We start from the raw sequence: 19,428 nt of genomic DNA, 5'->3' as shown, positions 1-19,428 counted from the left end.
CACGTGGGCCCCACCCGGAAATCACGTGGGCCCCACCCGGAAATCACGTGGGCCCCACCCGGAAATCACGTGGGCCCCACGGGGAAATCACGTGGGCCCCACCCGGAAATCACGTGGGCCCCACGGGGAAATCACGTGGGCCCCCAGGGGAAATCACGTGGGCCCCACCCGGAAATCACGTGGGCCCCACCCGGAAATCACGTGGGCCCCACCCGGAAATCACGTGGGCCCCACGGGGAAATCACGTGGGCCCCACCCGGAGATCACGTGGGCCCCACCCGGAAATCACGTGGGCCCCACCCGGAAATCACGTGGGCCCCACGGGGAAATCACGTGGGCCCCACCCGGAAATCACGTGGGCCCCACCCGGAAATCACTTGGGGCCCACCCGGAAATCACGTGGGGCCCACCCGGAAATCACGTGGGCCCCACGGGGAAATCACGTGGGCCCCACCCGGAAATCACGTGGGCCCCACCCGGAAATCACGTGGGCCCCACCCGGAAATCACGTGGGCCCCACCAGGAAATCACGTGGGCCCCACCCGGAAATCACGTGGGCCCCACCCGGAAATCACGTGGGCCCCACCCGGAAATCACGTGGGCCCCACGGGGAAATCACGTGTGCCCCACCGGGAAATCACGTGGGCCCCACCCGGAAATCACGTGGGGCCCACCCGGAAATCACGTGGGCCCCACCCGGAAATCACGTGGGCCCCACCCGGAAATCACGTGGGCCCCACCCGGAAATCACGTGGGCCCCACCCGGAAATCACGTGGGCCCCACCCGGAAATCACTTGGGCCCCACCCGGAAATCACGTGGGCCCCACCCGGAAATCACGTGGGCCCCACGGGGAAATCACGTGGGCCCCACCCGGAAATCACGTGTGCCCCACCCGGAAATCACGTGGGCCCCACCCGGAAATCACGTGGGCCCCACCCGGAAATCACGTGGGCCCCACCCGGAAATCACGTGTGCCCCACGGGGAAATCACGTGGGCCCCACCCGGAAATCTCGTGGGGCCCACCCGGAAATCACGTGGGCCCCACCCGGAAATCACGTGGGCCCCACCCGGAAATCACGTGGGCCCCCAGGGGAAATCACGTGGGCCCACCCGGAAATCACGTGGGCCCCACCCGGAAATCACGAGGGCCCCACCCGGAAATCACGTGGGGACCACCCGGAAATCACGTGGGGCCCACCCGGAAATCACGTGGGCCCCAAGGGGAAATCACGTGGGCCCCACCCGGAAATCACGTGGGCCCCACGGGGAAATCACGTGGGCCCCACCCGGAAATCACGTGGGCCCCACCCGGAAATCACGTGGGGCCCACCCGGAAATCACGTGGGCCCCACGGGGAAATGACGTGGGACCCACCCGGAAATCACGTGGGCCCCACCCGGAAATCTCGTGGGCCCCACCCGGAAATCACGTGGGCCCCACCCGGAAATCACGTGGGCCCCACGGGGAAATCACGTGGGCCCCAACCGGAAATCACGTGGGCCCCACCCGGAAATCACGTGGGCCCCACCCGGAAATCACGTGGGCCCCACCCGGAAATCTCGTGGGCCCCACCCGGAAATCACGTGGGCCCCACCCGGAAATCACGTGGGCCCCACGGGGAAATCACGTGGGCCCCACCCGGAAATCACGTGGGCCCCACCCGGAAATCACGTGGGCCCCACCCGGAAATCACGTGGGCCCCACCCGGAAATCACGTGGGGCCCACCCGGAAATCACGTGGGCCCCACGGGGAAATCACGTGGGCCCCACCCGGAAATCACGTGGGCCCCACCCGGAAATCACGTGGGCCCCACCCGGAAATCACGTGGGCCCCACCCGGAAATCACGTGGGCCCCACCCGGAAATCACGTGGGCCCCACCCGGAAATCACGTGGGCCCCACGGGGAAAACACGTGGGCCCCACGGGGAAATCACGTGGGCCCCCAGGGGAAATCACGTGGGCCCCACCCGGAAATCACGTGGGCCCCACCCGGAAATCACGTGGGCCCCACCCTGAAATCACGTGGGCCCCACGGGGAAATCACGTGGGCCCCACCCGGAAATCACGTGGGCCCCACCCGGAAATCACGTGGGCCCCACCCGGAAATCACGTGGGCCCCACCCGGAAATCACGTGGGCCCCACGGGGAAATCACGTGGGCCCCACCCGGAAATCACGTGGGCCCCACGGGGAAATCACGTGGGCCCCCAGGGGAAATCACGTGGGCCCCACCCGGAAATCACGTGGGCCCCACCCGGAAATCACGTGGGCCCCACCCTGAAATCACGTGGGCCCCACGGGGAAATCACGTGGGCCCCACCCGGAGATCACGTGGGCCCCACCCGGAAATCACGTGGGCCCCACCCGGAAATCACGTGGGCCCCACCCGGAAATCACGTGGGCCCCACGGGGAAATCACGTGGGCCCCACCCGGAAATCACGTGGGGCCCACCCGGAAATCACGTGGGCCCCACCCGGAAATCACGTGGGCCCCACCCGGAAATCACGTGGGCCCCACCCGGAAATCACGTGGGCCCCACCCGGAAATCACGTGGGCCCCCAGGGGAAATCACGTGGGCCCACCCGGAAATCACGTGGGCCCCACCCGGAAATCAGGTGGGCCCCACCCGGAAATCACGTGGGCCCCACCCGGAAATCTCGTGGGACCCACCCGGAAATCACGTGGGCCCCACCCGGAAATCACGTGGGCCCCACCCGGAAATCAAGTGGGCCCCACCCGGAAATCACGTGGGCCCCACCCGGAAATCACGTGGGCCCCACGGGGAAATCACGTGGGCCCCACCCGGAAATCACGTGGGCCCCACGGGGAAATCACGTGGGCCCCACCCGGAAATCACGTGGGCCCCACCCGGAAATCACGTGGGCCCCACGGGGAAATCACGTGGGCCCAACCCGGAAATCACGTGGGGCCCACCCGGAAATCACGTGGGCCCCAAGGGGAAATCACGTGGGCCCCACCCGGAAATCACGTGGGCCCCACGGGGAAATCACGTGGGCCCCACCCGGAAATCACGTGGGCCCCACCCGGAAATCACGTGGGCCCCACCCGGAAATCACGTGGGCCCCACGGGGAAATCACGTGGGCCCCACCCGGAAATCACGTGGGCCCCACCCGGAAATCACGTGGGCCCCACCCGGAAATCACGTGGGCCCCACCCGGAAATCACGTGGGCCCCACCCGGAAATCACGTGGGCCCCACCCGGAAATCACGTGGGCCCCACCCGGAAATCACGTGGGCCCCACCCGGAAATCACTTGGGCCCCACCCGGAAATCACGTGGGCCCCACCCGGAAATCACGTGGGCCCCACGGGGAAATCACGTGGGCCCCACCCGGAAATCACGTGTGCCCCACCCGGAAATCACGTGGGCCCCACCCGGAAATCACGTGGGCCCCACCCGGAAATCACGTGGGCCCCACCCGGAAATCACGTGTGCCCCACGGGGAAATCACGTGGGCCCCACCCGGAAATCTCGTGGGGCCCACCCGGAAATCACGTGGGCCCCACCCGGAAATCACGTGGGCCCCACCCGGAAATCACGTGGGCCCCCAGGGGAAATCACGTGGGCCCACCCGGAAATCACGTGGGCCCCACCCGGAAATCACGAGGGCCCCACCCGGAAATCACGTGGGGACCACCCGGAAATCACGTGGGGCCCACCCGGAAATCACGTGGGCCCCAAGGGGAAATCACGTGGGCCCCACCCGGAAATCACGTGGGCCCCACGGGGAAATCACGTGGGCCCCACCCGGAAATCACGTGGGCCCCACCCGGAAATCACGTGGGGCCCACCCGGAAATCACGTGGGCCCCACGGGGAAATGACGTGGGCCCCACCCGGAAATCACGTGGGCCCCACCCGGAAATCTCGTGGGCCCCACCCGGAAATCACGTGGGCCCCACCCGGAAATCACGTGGGCCCCACGGGGAAATCACGTGGGTGCACCCGGAAATCACGTGGGCCCCACCCGGAAATCACGTGGGCCCCACCCGGAAATCACGTGGGCCCCACCCGGAAATCTCGTGGGCCCCACCCGGAAATCACGTGGGCCCCACCCGGAAATCACGTGGGCCCCACGGGGAAATCACGTGGGCCCCACCCGGAAATCACGTGGGCCCCACCCGGAAATCACGTGGGCCCCACCCGGAAATCACGTGGGCCCCACCCGGAAATCACGTGGGGCCCACCCGGAAATCACGTGGGCCCCACGGGGAAATCACGTGGGCCCCACCCGGAAATCACGTGGGCCCCACCCGGAAATCACGTGTTCCCCACCCGGAAATCACGTGGGCCCCACCCGGAAATCACGTGGGCCCCACCCGGAAATCACGTGGGCCCCACCCGGAAATCACGTGGGCCCCACGGGGAAAACACGTGGGCCCCACGGGGAAATCACGTGGGCCCCCAGGGGAAATCACGTGGGCCCCACCCGGAAATCACGTGGGCCCCACCCGGAAATCACGTGGGCCGCACCCTGAAATCACGTGGGCCCCACGGGGAAATCACGTGGGCCCCACCCGGAAATCACGTGGGCCCCACCCGGAAATCACGTGGGCCCCACCCGGAAATCACGTGGGCCCCACCCGGAAATCACGTGGGCCCCACGGGGAAATCACGTGGGCCCCACCCGGAAATCACGTGGGCCCCACGGGGAAATCACGTGGGCCCCCAGGGGAAATCACGTGGGCCCCACCCGGAAATCACGTGGGCCCCACCCGGAAATCACGTGGGCCCCACCCGGAAATCACGTGGGCCCCACGGGGAAATCACGTGGGCCCCACCCGGAGATCACGTGGGCCCCACCCGGAAATCACGTGGGCCCCACCCGGAAATCACGTGGGCCCCACCCGGAAATCACGTGGGCCCCACCCGGAAATCACGTGGGCCCCACCCGGAAATCACGTGGGCCCCACCCGGAAATCACGTGGGCCCCACCCGGAAATCACGTGGGCCCCACCCGGAAATCACGTGGGGCCCACCCGGAAATCACGTGGGCCCCACCCGGAAATCACGTGGGCCCCACCCGGAAATCACGTGGGCCCCACCCGGAAATCACGTGGGCCCCACCCGGAAATCACGTGTGCCCCACGGGGAAATCACGTGGGCCCCACCCAGAAATCACGTGGGCCCCACCCGGAAATCACGTGGGCCCCACCCGGAAATCACGTGGGCCCCACCCGGAAATCACGTGGGGCCCACCCGGAAATCACGTGGGCCCCACGGGGAAATCACGTGGGCCCCACCCGGAAATCACGTGGGCCCCACCCGGAAATCACTTGGGGCCCACCCGGAAATCACGTGGGGCCCACCCGGAAATCACGTGGGCCCCACGGGGAAATCACGTGGGCCCCACCCGGAAATCACGTGGGCCCCACCCGGAAATCACGTGGGCCCCACCCGGAAATCACGTGGGCCCCACCAGGAAATCACGTGGGCCCCACCCGGAAATCACGTGGGCCCCACCCGGAAATCACGTGGGCCCCACCCGGAAATCACGTGGGCCCCACGGGGAAATCACGTGGGCCCCACCCGGAAATCACGTGGGCCCCACCTGGAAATCAAGTGGGCCCCACCCGGAAATCACGTGGGCCCCACGGGGAAATCACGTGGGCCCCACCCGGAAATCACGTGGGCCCCACCCGGAAATCACGTGGGCCCCACCCGGAAATCACGTGGGCCCCACCCGGAAATCACTTGGGCCCCACCCGGAAATCACGTGGGCCCCACCCGGAAATCACGTGGGCCCCACGGGGAAATCACGTGGGCCCCACCCGGAAATCACGTGTGCCCCACCCGGAAATCACGTGGGCCCCACCCGGAAATCACGTGGGCCCCACCCGGAAATCACGTGGGCCCCACCCGGAAATCACGTGTGCCCCACCGGGAAATCACGTGGGCCCCACCCGGAAATCACGTGGGGCCCACCCGGAAATCACGTGGGCCCCACCCGGAAATCACGTGGGCCCCACCCGGAAATCACGTGGGCCCCACCCGGAAATCACGTGGGCCCCACCCGGAAATCACGTGGGCCCCCAGGGGAAATCACGTGGGCCCACCCGGAAATCACGTGGGCCCCACCCGGAAATCACGAGGGCCCCACCCGGAAATCACGTGGGCCCCACCCGGAAATCACGTGGGCCCCACCCGGAAATCACGTGGGCCCCACCCGGAAATCACGTGGGCCCCACCCGGAAATCACGTGGGCCCCACCCGGAAATCACGTGGGGCCCACCCGGAAATCACGTGGGCCCCACCCGGAAATCAGGTGGGCCCCACCCGGAAATCACGTGGGCCCCACCCGGAAATCTCGTGGGCCCCACCCGGAAATCACGTGGGCCCCACCCGGAAATCACGTGGGCCCCACCCGGAAATCACGTGGGCCCCACCCGGAAATCACGTGGGCCCCACCCGGAAATCACGTGGGCCCCACGGGGAAATCACGTGGGCCCCACCCGGAAATCTCGTGGGCCCCACGGGGAAATCACGTGGGCCCCACCCGGAAATCACGTGGGCCCCACCCGGAAATCACGTGGGCCCCACCCGGAAATCACGTGGGCCCACCCGGAAATCACGTGGGCCCCACCCGGAAATCACGTGGGCCCCACGGGGAAATCACGTGGGCCCCACCCGGAAATCACGTGGGCCCCACCCGGAAATCACGTGGGCCCCACCCGGAAATCACGTGGGCCCCACCCGGAAATCACGTGGGCCCCACCCGGAAATCACGTGGGCCCCACCCGGAAATCACGTGGGCCCCACCCGGAAATCACGTGGGCCCCACCCGGAAATCACTTGGGCCCCACCCGGAAATCATGTGGGCCCCACCCGGAAATCACGTGGGCCCCACGGGGAAATCACGTGGGCCCCACCCGGAAATCACGTGTGCCCCACCCGGAAATCACGGGGGCCCCACCCGGAAATCACGTGGGCCCCACCCGGAAATCACGTGGGCCCCACCCGGAAATCACGTGGGCCCCACCCGGAAATCACGTGGGCCCCACCCGGAAATCACGTGGGGCCCACCCGGAAATCACGTGGGCCCCACCCGGAAATCACGTGGGCCCCACCCGGAAATCACGTGGGCCCCACCCGGAAATCACGTGGGCCCCACCCGGAAATCACGTGGGCCCAACCCGGAAATCACGTGGGCCCCCAGGGGAAATCACGTGGGCCCACCCGGAAATCACGTGGGCCCCACCCGGAAATCACGAGGGCCCCACCCGGAAATCACGTGGGCCCCACCCGGAAATCACGTGGGCCCCACCCGGAAATCACGTGGGCCCCACCCGGAAATCACGTGGGCCCCACCCGGAAATCACGTGGGGCCCACCCGGAAATCACGTGGGCCCCACCCGGAAATCACGTGGGCCCCACCCGGAAATCACGTGGGCCCCACCCGGAAATCACGTGGGCCCCACCCGGAAATCACGTGGGCCCCACCCGGAAATCACGTGGGCCCCACCCGGAAATCACGTGGGCCCCACCCGGAAATCACGTGGGCCCCACCCGGAAATCACGTGGGCCCCACCAGGAAATCACGTGGGCCCCACCCGGAAATCACGTGGGCCCCACCCGGAAATCACGTGGGCCCCACCCGGAAATCACGTGGGCCCCACCCGGAAATCACGTGGGCCCCACCCGGAAATCACGTGGGCCCCACCCGGAAATCACGTGGGCCCCACCCGGAAATCACGTGGGCCCCACCCGGAAATCACGTGGGCCCCACGGGGAAATCACGTGGGCCCCACCGGGAAATCACGTGGGCCCCACCCGATAATCACGTGGGCCCGACCCGGAAATCACGTGGGCCCCACCCGGAAATCACGTGGGCCCCACCCGGAAATCACGTGGGGCCCACCCGGAAATCACGTGGGCCCCACCCGGAAATCACGTGGGCCCCACCCGGAAATCACGTGGGCCCCACCCGGAAATCACGTGGGCCCCACCCGGAAATCACGTGGGCCCCACCCGGAAATCACGTGGGCCCCACCCGGAAATCACGTGGGCCCCACCCGGAAATCACGTGGGCCCCACGGGGAAATCACGTGGGCCCCACGCGGAAATCACGTGGGGCCCACCCGGAAATCACGTGGGCCCCACGCGGAAATCACGTGGGCCCCACCCGGAAATCACGTGGGCCCCACCCGGAAATCACGTGGGCCCCACGGGGAAATCACGTGGGCCGCACCCGGAAATCACGTGGGCCCCACCCGGAAATCACGTGGGCGCCCACCCGGAAATCACGTGGGCCCCACGGGGAAATCACGTGGGCCCCACCCGGAAATCACGTGGGCCCCACGGTGAAATCACGTGGGCCCCACCCGGAAATCACGTGGGCCCCACCCGGAAATCACGTGGGCCCCACCCGGAAATCACGTGGGCCCCACGGGGAAATCACGTGGCCCCACCCGGAAATCACGTGGGCCCCACGGGGAAATCACGTGGGCCCCAACCGGAAATCACGTGGGCCCCACCCGGAAATCACGTGGGCCCCACCCGGAAATCACGTGGGGCCCACCCGGAAATCACGTGGGCCCAACCCGGAAATCACGTGGGCCCCACCCGGAAATCACGTGGGCCCCACCCGGAAATCACGTGGGCCCCACCCGGAAATGACGTGGTCCCCACCCGGAAATCACGTGGGCCCCACCCTGAAATCACGTGGGCCCCACGGGGAAATCACGTGGGCCCCACCCGGAAATCACGTGGGCCCCACCCGGAAAACACGTGGGCCCCACCCGGAAATCACGTGGGCCCCACCCGGAAATCACGTGGGCCCCACGGGGAAATCACGTGGGCCCCACCCGGAAATCACGTGGGCCCCACGGGGAAATCACGTGGGCCCCCAGGGGAAATCACGTGGGCCCCACCCGGAAATCACGTGGGCCCCACCCGGAAATCACGTGGGCCCCACCCGGAAATCACGTGGGCCCCACGGGGAAATCACGTGGGCCCCACCCGGAGATCACGTGGGCCCCACCCGGAAATCACGTGGGCCCCACCCGGAAATCACGTGGGCCCCACCCGGAGATCACGTGGGCCCCACCCGGAGATCACGTGGGCCCCACCCGGAGATCACGTGGGCCCCACCCGGAAATCACGTGGGCCCCACCCGGAAATCACGTGGGCCCCACCCGGAAATCACGTGGGCCCCACGGGGAAATCACGTGGGCCCCACCCGGAAATCACGTGGGCCCCACCCGGAAATCACGTGGGCACCACGGGGAAATCACGTGGGCCCCCAGGAGAAATCACGTGGGCCCCACCCGGAAATCACGTGGGCCCTACCCGGAAATCACGTGGGCCCTACCCGGAAATCACGTGGGCCCCACGGGGAAATCACGTGGGCCCCACCCGGAAATCACGTGGGCCCCACCCGGAAATCACGTGGGCCCCACCCGGAAATCACGTGGGCCCCACCCGGAAATCACGTGGGCCCCACCCGGAAATCACTTGGGCCCCACCCGGAAATCACGTGGGCCCCACCCGGAAATCACGTGGGCCCCACGGGGAAATCACGTGGGCCCCACCCGGAAATCACGTGTGCCCCACCCGGAAATCACGTGGGCCCCACCCGGAAATCACGTGGGCCCCACCCGGAAATCACGTGGGCCCCACCCGGAAATCACGTGTGCCCCACCGGGAAATCACGTGGGCCCCACCCGGAAATCACGTGGGGCCCACCCGGAAATCACGTGGGCCCCACCCGGAAATCACGTGGGCCCCACCCGGAAATCACGTGGGCCCCACCCGGAAATCACGTGGGCCCCACCCGGAAATCACGTGGGCCCCCAGGGGAAATCACGTGGGCCCACCCGGAAATCACGTGGGCCCCACCCGGAAATCACGAGGGCCCCACCCGGAAATCACGTGGGCCCCACCCGGAAATCACGTGGGCCCCACCCGGAAATCACGTGGGCCCCACCCGGAAATCACGTGGGCCCCACCCGGAAATCACGTGGGGCCCACCCGGAAATCACGTGGGCCCCACCCGGAAATCAGGTGGGCCCCACCCGGAAATCACGTGGGCCCCACCCGGAAATCTCGTGGGCCCCACCCGGAAATCACGTGGGCCCCACCCGGAAATCACGTGGGCCCCACCCGGAAATCACGTGGGCCCCACCCGGAAATCACGTGGGCCCCACCCGGAAATCACGTGGGCCCCACGGGGAAATCACGTGGGCCCCACCCGGAAATCACGTGGGCCCCACGGGGAAATCACGTGGGCCCCACCCGGAAATCACGTGGGCCCCACCCGGAAATCACGTGGGCCCCACGGGTAAATCACGTGGGCCCCACCCGGAAATCACGTGGGGCCCACCCGGAAATCACGTGGGCCCCAAGGGGAAATCACGTGGGCCCCACCCGGAAATCACGTGGGCCCCACGGGGAAATCACGTGGGCCCCACCCGGAAATCACGTGGGCCCACCCGGAAATCACGTGGGCCCCACCCGGAAATCACGTGGGCCCCACGGGGAAATCACGTGGGCCCCACCCGGAAATCACGTGGGCCCCACCCGGAAATCACGTGGGCCCCACCCGGAAATCACGTGGGCCCCACCCGGAAATCACGTGGGCCCCACCCGGAAATCACGTGGGCCCCACCCGGAAATCACGTGGGCTCCACCCGGAAATCACGTGGGCCCCACCCGGAAATCACTTGGGCCCCACCCGGAAATCATGTGGGCCCCACCCGGAAATCACGTGGGCCCCACGGGGAAATCACGTGGGCCCCACCCGGAAATCACGTGTGCCCCACCCGGAAATCACGTGGGCCCCACCCGGAAATCACGTGGGCCCCACCCGGAAATCACGTGGGCCCCACCCGGAAATCACGTGGGCCCCACCCGGAAATCACGTGGGGCCCACCCGGAAATCACGTGGGCCCCACCCGGAAATCACGTGGGCCCCACCCGGAAATCACGTGGGCCCCACCCGGAAATCACGTGGGCCCCACCCGGAAATCACGTGGGCCCAACCCGGAAATCACGTGGGCCCCCAGGGGAAATCACGTGGGCCCACCCGGAAATCACGTGGGCCCCACCCGGAAATCACGAGGGCCCCACCCGGAAATCACGTGGGCCCCACCCGGAAATCACGTGGGCCCCACCCGGAAATCACGTGGGCCCCACCCGGAAATCACGTGGGCCCCACCCGGAAATCACGTGGGGCCCACCCGGAAATCACGTGGGCCCCACCCGGAAATCAGGTGGGCCCCACCCGGAAATCACGTGGGCCCCACCCGGAAATCACGTGGGCCCCACCCGGAAATCACGTGGGCCCCACCCGGAAATCACGTGGGCCCCACCCGGAAATCACGTGGGCCCCACCCGGAAATCACGTGGGCCCCACCCGGAAATCACGTGGGCCCCACCCGGAAATCACGTGGGCCCCACCCGGAAATCACGTGGGCCCCACCCGGAAATCACGTGGGCCCCACCCGGAAATCACGTGGGCCCCACCCGGAAATCACGTGGGCCCCACCCGGAAATCACGTGGGCCCCACCCGGAAATCACGTGGGCCCCACGGGGAAATCACGTGGGCCCCACCGGGAAATCACGTGGGCCCCACCCGATAATCACGTGGGCCCCACCCGGAAATCACGTGGGCCCCACCCGGAAATCACGTGGGCCCCACCCGGAAATCACGTGGGGCCCACCCGGAAATCACGTGGGCCCCACCCGGAAATCACGTGGGCCCCACCCGGAAATCACGTGGGCCCCACCCGGAAATCACGTGGGCCCCACCCGGAAATCACGTGGGCCCCACCCGGAAATCACGTGGGCCCCACCCGGAAATCACGTGGGCCCCACCCGGAAATCACGTGGGCCCCACGGGGAAATCACGTGGGCCCCACCCGGAAATCACGTGGGGCCCACCCGGAAATCACGTGGGCCCCACGGGGAAATCACGTGGGCCCCACCCGGAAATCACGTGGGCCCCACCCGGAAATCACGTGGGCCCCACGGGGAAATCACGTGGGCCCCACCCGGAAATCACGTGGGGCCCACCCGGAAATCACGTGGCGCCCACCCGGAAATCACGTGGGCCCCACGGGGAAATCACGTGGGCCCCACCCGGAAATCACGTGGGCCCCACGGTGAAATCACGTGGGCCCCACCCGGAAATCACGTGGGCCCCACCCGGAAATCACGTGGGCCCCACCCGGAAATCACGTGGGCCCCACGGGGAAATCACGTGGCCCCACCCGGAAATCACGTGGGCCCCACGGGGAAATCACGTGGGCCCCACCCGGAAATCACGTGGGCCCCACCCGGAAATCACGTGGGCCCCACCCGGAAATCACGTGGGGCCCACCCGGAAATCACGTGGGCCCAACCCGGAAATCACGTGGGCCCCACCCGGAAATCACGTGGGCCCCACCCGGAAATCACGTGGGCCCCACCCAGAAATGACGTGGTCCCCACCCGGAAATCACGTGGGCCCCACCCTGAAATCACGTGGGCCCCACGGGGAAATCACGTGGGCCCCACCCGGAAATCACGTGGGCCCCACCCGGAAATCACGTGGGCCCCACCCGGAAATCACGTTGGCCCCACCCGGAAATCACGTGGGCCCCACGGGGAAATCACGTGTGCCCCACCCGGAAATCACGTGGGCCCCACCCGGAAATCACGTGGGCCCCACCCGGAAATCACGTGGGCCCCACCCGGAAATCACGTGTGCCCCACCGGGAAATCACGTGGGCCCCACCCGGAAATCACGTGGGGCCCACCCGGAAATCACGTGGGCCCCACCCGGAAATCACGTGGGCCCCACCCGGAAATCACGTGGGCCCCACCCGGAAATCACGTGGGCCCCACCCGGAAATCACGTGGGCCCCCAGGGGAAATCACGTGGGCCCACCCGGAAATCACGTGGGCCCCACCCGGAAATCACGAGGGCCCCACCCGGAAATCACGTGGGCCCCACCCGGAAATCACGTGGGCCCCACCCGGAAATCACGTGGGCCCCACCCGGAAATCACGTGGGCCCCACCCGGAAATCACGTGGGCCCCACCCGGAAATCACGTGGGGCCCACCCGGAAATCACGTGGGCCCCACCCGGAAATCAGGTGGGCCCCACCCGGAAATCACGTGGGCCCCACCCGGAAATCTCGTGGGCCCCACCCGGAAATCACGTGGGCCCCACCCGGAAATCACGTGGGCCCCACCCGGAAATCACGTGGGCCCCACCCGGAAATCACGTGGGCCCCACCCGGAAATCACGTGGGCCCCACGGGGAAATCACGTGGGCCCCACCCGGAAATCTCGTGGGCCCCACGGGGAAATCACGTGGGCCCCACCCGGAAATCACGTGGGCCCCACCCGGAAATCACGTGGGCCCCACCCGGAAATCACGTGGGCCCACCCGGAAATCACGTGGGCCCCACCCGGAAATCACGTGGGCCCCACGGGGAAATCACGTGGGCCCCACCCGGAAATCACGTGGGCCCCACCCGGAAATCACGTGGGCCCCACCCGGAAATCACGTGGGCCCCACCCGGAAATCACGTGGGCCCCACCCGGAAATCACGTGGGCCCCACCCGGAAATCACGTGGGCTCCACCCGGAAATCACGTGGGCCCCACCCGGAAATCACTTGGGCCCCACCCGGAAATCATGTGGGCCCCACCCGGAAATCACGTGGGCCCCACGGGGAAATCACGTGGGCCCCACCCGGAAATCACGTGTGCCCCACCCGGAAATCACGGGGGCCCCACCCGGAAATCACGTGGGCCCCACCCGGAAATCACGTGGGCCCCACCCGGAAATCACGTGGGCCCCACCCGGAAATCACGTGGGCCCCACCCGGAAATCACGTGGGGCCCACCCGGAAATCACGTGGGCCCCACCCGGAAATCACGTGGGCCCCACCCGGAAATCACGCGGGCCCCACCCGGAAATCACGTGGGCCCCACCCGGAAATCACGTGGGCCCAACCCGGAAATCACGTGGGCCCCCAGGGGAAATCACGTGGGCCCACCCGGAAATCACGTGGGCCCCACCCGGAAATCACGAGGGCCCCACCCGGAAATCACGTGGGCCCCACCCGGAAATCACGTGGGCCCCACCCGGAAATCACGTGGGCCCCACCCGGAAATCACGTGGGCCCCACCCGAAATCACGTGGGGCCCACCCGGAAATCACGTGGGCCCCACCCGGAAATCACGTGGGCCCCACCCGGAAATCACGTGGGCCCCACCCGGAAATCACGTGGGCCCCACCCGGAAATCACGTGGGCCCCACCCGGAAATCACGTGGGCCCCACCCGGAAATCACGTGGGCCCCACCCGGAAATCACGTGGGCCCCACCAGGAAATCACGTGGGCCCCACCCGGAAATCACGTGGGCCCCACCCGGAAATCACGTGGGCCCCACCCGGAAATCACGTGGGCCCCACCCGGAAATCACGTGGGCCCCACCCGGAAATCACGTGGGCCCCACCCGGAAATCACGTGGGCCCCACCCGGAAATCACGTGGGCCCCACCCGGAAATCACGTGGGCCCCACGGGGAAATCACGTGGGCCCCACCGGGAAATCACGTGGGCCCCACCCGATAATCACGTGGGCCCCACCCGGAAATCACGTGGGCCCCACCCGGAAATCACGTGGGCCCCACCCGGAAATCACGTGGGGCCCACCCGGAAATCACGTGGGCCCCACCCGGAAATCACGTGGGCCCCACCCGGAAATCACGTGGGCCCCACCCGGAAATCACGTGGGCCCCACCCGGAAATCACGTGGGCCCCACCCGGAAATCACGTGGGCCCCACCCGGAAATCACGTGGGCCCCACCCGGAAATCACGTGGGCCCCACGGGGAAATCACGTGGGCCCCACCCGGAAATCACGTGGGGCCCACCCGGAAATCACGTGGGCCCCACGGGGAAATCACGTGGGCCCCACCCGGAAATCACGTGGGCCCCACCCGGAAATCACGTGGGCCCCACGGGGAAATCACGTGGGCCGCACCCGGAAATCACGTGGGGCCCACCCGGAAATCACGTGGCGCCCACCCGGAAATCACGTGGGCCCCACGGGGAAATCACGTGGGCCCCACCCGGAAATCACGTGGGCCCCACGGTGAAATCACGTGGGCCCCACCCGGAAATCACGTGGGCCCCACCCGGAAATCACGTGGGCCCCACCCGGAAATCACGTGGGCCCCACGGGGAAATCACGTGGCCCCACCCGGAAATCACGTGGGCCCCACGGGGAAATCACGTGGGCCCCAACCGGAAATCACGTGGGCCCCACCCGGAAATCACGTGGGCCCCACCCGGAAATCACGTGGGGCCCACCCGGAAATCACGTGGGCCCAACCCGGAAATCACGTGGGCCCCACCCGGAAATCACGTGGGCCCCACCCGGAAATCACGTGGGCCCCACCCGGAAATGACGTGGTCCCCACCCGGAAATCACGTGGGCCCCACCCTGAAATCACGTGGGCCCCACGGGGAAATCACGTGGGCCCCACCCGGAAATCACGTGGGCCCCACCCGGAAATCACGTGGGCCCCACCCGGAAATCACGTGGGCCCCACCCGGAAATCACGTGGGCCCCACGGGGAAATCACGTGGGCCCCACCCGGAAATCACGTGGGCCCCACGGGGAAATCACGTGGGCCCCCAGGGGAAATCACGTGGGCCCCACCCGGAAATCACGTGGGCCCCACCCGGAAATCACGTGGGCCCCACCCGGAAATCACGTGGGCCCCACGGGGAAATCACGTGGGCCCCACCCGGAGATCACGTGGGCCCCACCCGGAAATCACGTGGGCCCCACCCGGAAATCACGTGGGCCCCACCCGGAGATCACGTGGGCCCCACCCGGAGATCACGTGGGCCCCACCCGGAGATCACGTGGGCCCCACCCGGAAATCACGTGGGCCCCACGGGGAAATCACGTGGGCCCCACCCGGAAATCACGTGGGCCCCACCCGGAAATCACGTGGGCCCCACGGGGAAATCACGTGGGCCCCCAGGGGAAATCACGTGGGCCCCACCCGGAAATCACGTGGGCCCTACCCGGAAATCACGTGGGCCCTACCCGGAAATCACGTGGGCCCCACGGGGAAATCACGTGGGCCCCACCCGGAAATCACGTGGGCCCCACCCGGAAATCACGTGGGCCCCACCCGGAAATCACGTGGGCCCCACCCGGAAATCACGTGGGCCCCACCCGGAAATCACTTGGGCCCCACCCGGAAATCACGTGGGCCCCACCCGGAAATCACGTGGGCCCCACGGGGAAATCACGTGGGCCCCACCCGGAAATCACGTGTGCCCCACCCGGAAATCACGTGGGCCCCACCCGGAAATCACGTGGGCCCCACCCGGAAATCACGTGGGCCCCACCCGGAAATCACGTGTGCCCCACCGGGAAATCACGTGGGCCCCACCCGGAAATCACGTGGGGCCCACCCGGAAATCACGTGGGCCCCACCCGGAAATCACGTGGGCCCCACCCGGAAATCACGTGGGCCCCACCCGGAAATCACGTGGGCCCCACCCGGAAATCACGTGGGCCCCCAGGGGAAATCACGTGGGCCCACCCGGAAATCACGTGGGCCCCACCCGGAAATCACGAGGGCCCCACCCGGAAATCACGTGGGCCCCACCCGGAAATCACGTGGGCCCCACCCGGAAATCACGTGGGCCCCACCCGGAAATCACGTGGGCCCCACCCGGAAATCACGTGGGCCCCACCCGGAAATCACGTGGGGCCCACCCGGAAATCACGTGGGCCCCACCCGGAAATCAGGTGGGCCCCACCCGGAAATCACGTGGGCCCCACCCGGAAATCTCGTGGGCCCCACCCGGAAATCACGTGGGCCCCACCCGGAAATCACGTGGGCCCCACCCGGAAATCACGTGGGCCCCACCCGGAAATCACGTGGGCCCCACCCGGAAATCACGTGGGCCCCACGGGGAAATCACGTGGGCCCCACCCGGAAATCACGTGGGCCCCACGGGGAAATCACGTGGGCCCCACCCGGAAATCACGTGGGCCCCACCCGGAAATCACGTGGGCCCCACGGGTAAATCACGTGGGCCCCACCCGGAAATCACGTGGGGCCCACCCGGAAATCACGTGGGCCCCAAGGGGAAATCACGTGGGCCCCACCCGGAAATCACGTGGGCCCCACGGGGAAATCACGTGGGCCCCACCCGGAAATCACGTGGGCCCACCCGGAAATCACGTGGGCCCCACCCGGAAATCACGTGGGCCCCACGGGGAAATCACGTGGGCCCCACCCGGAAATCACGTGGGCCCCACCCGGAAATCACGTGGGCCCCACCCGGAAATCACGTGGGCCCCACCCGGAAATCACGTGGGCCCCACCCGGAAATCACGTGGGCCCCACCCGGAAATCACGTGGGCTCCACCCGGAAATCACGTGGGCCCCACCCGGAAATCACTTGGGCCCCACCCGGAAATCATGTGGGCCCCACCCGGAAATCACGTGGGCCCCACGGGGAAATCACGTGGGCCCCACCCGGAAATCACGTGTGCCCCACCCGGAAATCACGTGGGCCCCACCCGGAAATAACGTGGGCCCCACCCGGAAATCACGTGGGCCCCACCCGGAAATCACGTGGGCCCCACCCGGAAATCACGTGGGCCCCACCCGGAAATCACGTGGGGCCCACCCGGAAATCACGTGGGCCCCACCCGGAAATCACGTGGGCCCCACCCGGAAATCACGTGGGCCCCACCCGGAAATCACGTGGGCCCCACCCGGAAATCACGTGGGCCCCACCCGGAAATCACGTGGGCCCCACCCGGAAATCACGTGGGCCCCACCCGGAAATCACGTGGGCCCCACCCGGAAATCACGTGGGCCCCACCCGGAAATCACGTGGGCCCCACCCGGAAATCACGTGGGCCCCACCCGGAAATCACGTGGGCCCCACCCGGAAATCACGTGGGCCCCACCCGGAAATCACGTGGGCCCCACCCGGAAATCACGTGGGCCCCACGGGGAAATCACGTGGGCCCCACCGGGAAATCACGTGGGCCCCACCCGATAATCACGTGGGCCCCACCCGGAAATCACGTGGGCCCCACCCGGAAATCACGTGGGCCCCACCCGGAAATCACGTGGGGCCCACCCGGAAATCACGTGGGCCCCACCCGGAAATCACGTGGGCCCCACCCGGAAATCACGTGGGCCCCACCCGGAAATCACGTGGGCCCCACCCGGAAATCACGTGGGCCCCACCCGGAAATCACGTGGGCCCCACCCGGAAATCACGTGGGCCCCACGGGGAAATCACGTGGGCCCCACCCGGAAATCACGTGGGGCCCACCCGGAAATCACGTGGGCCCCACGGGGAAATCACGTGGGCCCCACCCGGAAATCACGTGGGCCCCACCCGGAAATCACGTGGGCCCCACGGGGAAATCACGTGGGCCCCACCCGGAAATCACGTGGGGCCCACCCGGAAATCACGTGGCGCCCACCCGGAAATCACGTGGGCCCCACGGGGAAATCACGTGGGCCCCACCCGGAAATCACGTGGGCCCCACGGTGAAATCACGTGGGCCCCACCCGGAAATCACGTGGGCCCCACCCGGAAATCACGTGGGCCCCACCCGGAAATCACGTGGGCCCCACGGGGAAATCACGTGGCCCCACCCGGAAATCACGTGGGCCCCACGGGGAAATCACGTGGGCCCCACCCGGAAATCACGTGGGCCCCACCCGGAAATCACGTGGGCCCCACCCGGAAATCACGTGGGGCCCACCCGGAAATCACGTGGGCCCAACCCGGAAATCACGTGGGCCCCACCCGGAAATCACGTGGGCCCAACCCGGAAATCACGTGGGCCCCACCCGGAAATCACGTGGGCCCCACCCGGAAATCACGTGGGCCCCACCCAGAAATGACGTGGTCCCCACCCGGAAATCACGTGGGCCCCACCCTGAAATCACGTGGGCCCCACGGGGAAATCACGTGGGCCCCACCCGGAAATCACGTGGGCCCCACCCGGAAATCACGTGGGCCCCACCCGGAAATCACGTTGGCCCCACCCGGAAATCACGTGGGCCCCACGGGGAAATCACGTGGGCCCCACCCGGAAATCACGTGGGCCCCACGGGGAAATCACGTGGGCCCCCAGGGGAAATCACGTGGGCCCCACCCGGAAATCACGTGGGCCCCACCCGGAAATCACGTGGGCCCCACCCGGAAATCACGTGGGCCCCACCCGGAAATCACGTGGGCCCACCCGGAAATCACGTGGGCCCCACCCGGAAATCACGTGGGCCCCACGGGGAAATCACGTGGGCCCCACCCGGAAATCACGTGGGCCCCACCCGGAAATCACGTGGGCCCCACCCGGAAATCACGTGGGCCCCACCCGGAAATCACGTGGGCCCCACGGGGAAAT

This window comes from Ovis canadensis, chromosome 16 (genome assembly GCF_042477335.2).
Source record: "Ovis canadensis isolate MfBH-ARS-UI-01 breed Bighorn chromosome 16, ARS-UI_OviCan_v2, whole genome shotgun sequence".
In the NCBI taxonomy this organism is placed as follows: domain Eukaryota; kingdom Metazoa; phylum Chordata; class Mammalia; order Artiodactyla; family Bovidae; genus Ovis; species Ovis canadensis.
This window is presented reverse-complemented; position numbering follows the sequence as displayed.